We start from the raw sequence: 5629 nt of genomic DNA, 5'->3' as shown, positions 1-5629 counted from the left end.
GTAATGTTAGTTTTCCTTTGTCCTTTGTATCATTTATGTCTCCTTCTTGTTCATGACCTATATATCATTGTGATTCCTTTATCATTTTTCATTTGTGTACGTGCATTCATGTGTAAGTTGTATATGTATTTATTTTTTATTCCACACCCACACATGTATTTATTTTTATTTTTTTATTTTTATGAAACTTCTAACTCTTTTTTTTTATTTTTTATCACCTATTGTTTTCTTGTAGCCATGTATTCAAGTAGAGCTGGTGGTGCTTCAAGAAAGACCTTGGCTAGTAAATGCCAACAGTAAGAACCACCAACACAGTCTTCATCAGCATCCTCATTATCTGAGGATGATCCATATGTTGCTTCAAGAGAGGAGGAAGAGGGTGAGGAAGAAGAAATGAGTGAATATGATGAGGATCGATTCTTGAATTACTCGAATTCTCAAAATGGGGTACCTATCGTGTGAAGAAGGTGGAGAATGGAAAGGTGATTAAATACTGAACATCTCAGGAAACTCAAAGTTTATGAGCATTTCAATGCTCAGAGTTGATTTTACTGTTAAGGCGACAGATGGAGAGTGAACAGAGCCAATCAACAATGCACTCTGAAAAGAATGTAATTATTTGACAAGGCCGGTAGTGCTGAGGAGGAAGGACTGCTTCAGGGGGTTAGAGGTCGTGCTGGGGCCTTGTCATCACAATGACCTACACCGATTGGGGATTATGGTTGGCAGGATATAATGGCCTGTTTTGACATTTTGGGCACTAGGCTTACTGAGACATCCTCTAGGATGAAGCAGGGCTTTATAGGTCTGGATGGCGGAATGGGTACTGTGGAGTGGAGGTTAGACTTTTGGGATGCTCGCTTCAAGGTTAACTCGTATCTACATCAGCCTTCGCAAGATACAGTTAAAGACTAGATCTAGGTTTTAGGATTTTTAGGATTTCTTAGTTTATTTTTTTTGTGTTTTATCCTCTTTTGCCTTTTATTTGTAATTAATTTTATTTTTCTTTTATTATATGCAAGAAAATATAAATATAAAAGTTTATGATCTTGGATTATAATATATTGTTGGCTTTTGCACCTAGCTAGTCTCTTATGGTGTTCTTCTACCCCCATTTATATTTATGTTATTTAATAAAAAAAAAATTTTATTTCTTTGGCTTTATATCATATTACTTTCATTTTCCGCTTTTGAGTGTAAATAGAGCATCTCGCTCGGATACCATCTTGTCACACCCCTAACTCCCCTGGGAGGATTCGATGGCTGATCTGAATACCCAATGTATTCGGAGACCTCGAGGATCCAGATGCAGTAAATACACATCACAAGCACTACACAATATCGAGATAATAAGTGTTACATCGATCAGAGTGCAGGGAAAGTAATTATTTACAAGTCCTATATATATTATTTACATTAGAGTTCCAACAGCTCGATATCCCCATGTTCGCGACCATCGAGCCAACACACAACTATTCTAAAATATAAACAGTGAAAACTCATCCACAAAAAAGGATGGTATTTAGCAAAATAGAACATAAAGATAACACCACATCATCAGTCCTTATTCTCCAAGGACACCCTAATCGTCTGCATGATTGGGGTCATAACCCTCTGGGTCTGCACCATCACATTCACAGTGGTCGTCAACCTTCGCCTCAAGGTAAAGCTTCCTACTACTATCACATCCATCTGCAAGACAATCTAAAGAAAATATTCCACAGGGGTGTGCTCCACTGAGCCTAGCAAGTAAAGGATAGACCACACACACATAAGCATGAATCCTAAATGCATGGGTTCAATTTTAATCTTAATTTTCACCTAACAAATAAATGCCTAAGTCGGGTCCGTGCTACGCCAACAACTCAGGAAACGTTCTCGGGTCCTTCTTAACCTCCCCGAGACGTAACCTCAAGTGTTGTAAGGAGCCCACAGTGATCGTTGGTATTATATACCTTTCCATGGGTAGACCCCGATAATCATAGCTAGGACCTCATCCTGGCATGCTTCACACTCCTCAGTGACAGGGAGCTATGATCACCCAACACCTGAACCCTTGTTGGTAAGGGTTGTAGCATTAAGGAATGACATTCCTAGCCATATGCAATCTAAATGGCATAGTACGAGGTGTACTGTGCTCCCACATCCCATACTACGGCACACCATACCTCTTGTTTCCAAGCCGACTACGGCATCTAATCTATCATAAGCATTCGCATTGCCAACCATTCCACATCATATCATTCACAACTATAAGTTATGGACAATGCAATCAATAAATATCATAAATAAAATAGGAATAACACATGCAAATGATTACTGACAATTGTATCTAAAAATTTAATTAAATGTTCTTAAAAACAATCAAAGCCTACCCCCACTTACCTTGTTATGATTGCGATGGTGATGTCGGGTTATGTTCCGTGTTGGTGGTTGGCGCGATTTGATGAGCAAAAGGTGAAGTCCTACGAACGTTTAACCACATCCGGTGTTAGAAAGCATAAAAAACTTGTGTGGAGTCCTAGGGTTACCTCGTGGTAAGGTTAGACAAGGTCTAGGACGTGTTCACAAGTGAAACAGCATCTCAAGTTGATGCAGCAATCAATCGGGACATCAACCTGAGATGGTAGTAGCTAAAAACTGAAACAGTTATTCTCTGGTTAACGAACCAATCAACTAGGACACCAACCTGAGATTATAATAGGTGTAAAAACTAAGGCAATATTCTCTGGTTGATGGTCCAATCAACTGGGACATCGACCAGAGTTATCAATAGGCATAAAACTGAAGTAGCATTCTCTGGTTGATGACCCAATCGACCAGGACATCGACCAAAGATGCACATCAGCCCAAAAATCACAAGAAAACAGAATTTTGATGGGATTTTGGCCGGATTTTTCCCAAATTGTTCGGGGTTTAATGCTCCCACGATCATTTCTATAGGCTGGGCCCACTTTATGATTTGATTATATCAGAGAAAATTGGGTAAAATTAGAGTGGGTAAAGCCATAGTCGCAGTCCTTGTTTTGATTTGGCATCACAGCCACTTATGGCTGAAACAAGACTCCCTTTATCTTGAATACCCGCAGTAGGTGTAAGAGTTCGGCATTAATTAGACCATTTATAGCCAAGATTAGGATTTACCTTGAAGTGGGAAAGCTAGGGATGGACTTAATCGATTCCATCACAAGAAAGAGAAATAAAAGAATTTATGAATTCAGAGAAGGGTTAAACATGGAAGGGGATTAGGGTGGTATTGGTTAATAAGGGAGAGGGCTTTACGTTGGAGTAGGGCCGATTGCTCCAACAATCTCTGCTTCGGCTTCCTTTCTTTTCTTCTTTTCCTTTCTTCCTCTTCTCTTTTGTTTTAGTTCAAACGATTGGAACAGTGTAAGTGGATAAGTGGGTTATTGGAATAGTGTAGATTAAATGGGATTAGATAGGTTTTTGATTTCTTTATTAAACATAAGTCGGTTTGTGGGTTTAGTGCTTTAAATTTTAAGTCGGTTAGAATAGTGTAGAGCATTAGATTAGATAGGTTTTGATTTCTTTATTAAATTAAACATGAGTCAGTTTGTGGGGTTTAGATGGAATTTAGTTGTTTAATTACTTAATATCTTACATAAACCGACTCTATTACTAATTGCTAAATTTGTCATTTAGTGGGGTTTTGTTTGTTTATGTCTTATGCCGATCCTTGCACAGATATTTGGATTTTGTGGGCCCCGTGGATCCTAGAATGTTGGAGAAAACATTCCAAGCCATTAATCTGGACGCGGCGGCGAGATCCCCGATTCAAAATACTGTGTCTCACGCCTCTCTAGGAACAAAATTCGTCGTGGCTAAAATCTCTGGTTGATGCAGCAATCGACTAGCACATCATCCTGGGATTTCTGTCTTTGTTTTCTTCGTGTCGGAACACCCAAAAGTCGATGCGTTCCGTATGCGAACCCACACAGACTTAGTTATAATACTAAAACACCTAATATAGAGTTAGGATCTCTTACCACGAGTTGTACATCTGTGTGTGGATCCCACAACCATACGGGGGAGGTATCTGTCGTTTTATCGGCAGATGTCGAATTGACGCAAGGATTTCATCTTCCTCTTCTACCTGCTCGAACACCTAACCGATATTCCATAACGAACATGGTGCTATGACTTCGGGTTCCGGACCTACATTTGGATTCGGGTTAGGGTCCGGTTCAAAAATTTTCCAAGCCGTAACAACGGGCGAGAGGGCGACTGACTGCAGGCGACAGGCAACGGGCTGCGGGCAACGACCGAGTGGACGAGCAGATGAACAGGCGAGAACGAGAGCAGTGATCGAAGGCCGAGTGATCGGGACAGGGTCGAGGGAATGTGACCAAGGAAGGAGAAGGCTTATTTACAACAAGCCCCTTACTAACACAAAAATAGGAAAACTACTCTTTTGAACACTCTGTTCCAAGAGAGTGGGGGGCAAGTAATAAACCCAAAATTATGCTAGCCAATCGTGAGCCGCCACATGTCCCGGCCCAAGTGGGAAGGCCATCCCAAGCCCGACCACCTTACTTTTCACTTGATTAGCCCAGAAGACAAAAAACCATCAAGGACCAAGTCCAGGTACTATGGGCTACTATCATCAAGGACCAAGTCCAGGTACTACGGGCTACTACCATCAACGACCAAGTCCAGGAACTACGGGCTACTACCATCAACGACTTAGTCCAGGTACTATACGCAGGCTGCTACCGCCAACAACAAGATATACATCATCTCATGGGTATAGGGTACCGTCTACCAGCAACATAGTCCCAGGTGGACTCAAGCACCAAGGACCTTATCCAACACACTAAGACGTATAAATGTCTATCTACCAGGAACATCCACCCTACTGGGATTCTATCTCCCGTAGGAGAGCAACCAACCAAGAGAGGAATCGTATTACCTAGGAACGTCTATCTACTACGAGGACTACTCGTCACCAACTGGGACTCTCCACACCGCCACACTCCACTATAAATACGAAGGTCCTCTATCCCATTAACTCATCTTGAATTCTAACTATTCATCTGTTTGCTCAGAGAGATCTAACTTAGGCATCGGAGAGTCCTAGGTCGAAACCACACTGGTTCTCCCTTGTCACCCACGTCCTTTTGCAGGTTACGACACTCGAAGGGACCACCAGGCAATTTCTTGACGCAACACATGTAGACCTAATCTTGTATTTTTTTCATCAAATAAAAAAAAAGGTGGGGAGAGAAATCTCTATCCATTCTAAATGTTACCATGGCCAGGAGATCGTCCCATAATTCCTGCTCCAATGCAAGGGTCAATGAGAACATGTAGAACATCAATATGAACGAGAATTTTGATTTCATGAGAGATGGGGTGGTATTTCGCACACTCCTGTGTTTGGCCACAGGAGCCACGCGACTAGGCATGGTTCTTCTTTTCTTTTTAACCATTTGTCTGGTGGGGGAGAGATCTTTTACCATCTTAAGTTGGAAGTTCGGTATGGAGGCTTCTTTTTGCAATTAAGAACTGTTAGATGTCTTACCAAAAAAAAAAAAAAACAGAACTGTTAGATGTGATAATTAAAGATAAGGCCATATCGACGGTTGAGCGATTTTAGCTCCAGCCCTCT

This window comes from Telopea speciosissima, chromosome 2 (genome assembly GCF_018873765.1).
Source record: "Telopea speciosissima isolate NSW1024214 ecotype Mountain lineage chromosome 2, Tspe_v1, whole genome shotgun sequence".
In the NCBI taxonomy this organism is placed as follows: domain Eukaryota; kingdom Viridiplantae; phylum Streptophyta; class Magnoliopsida; order Proteales; family Proteaceae; genus Telopea; species Telopea speciosissima.
Note: the sequence above shows the minus strand (reverse complement) of the source record.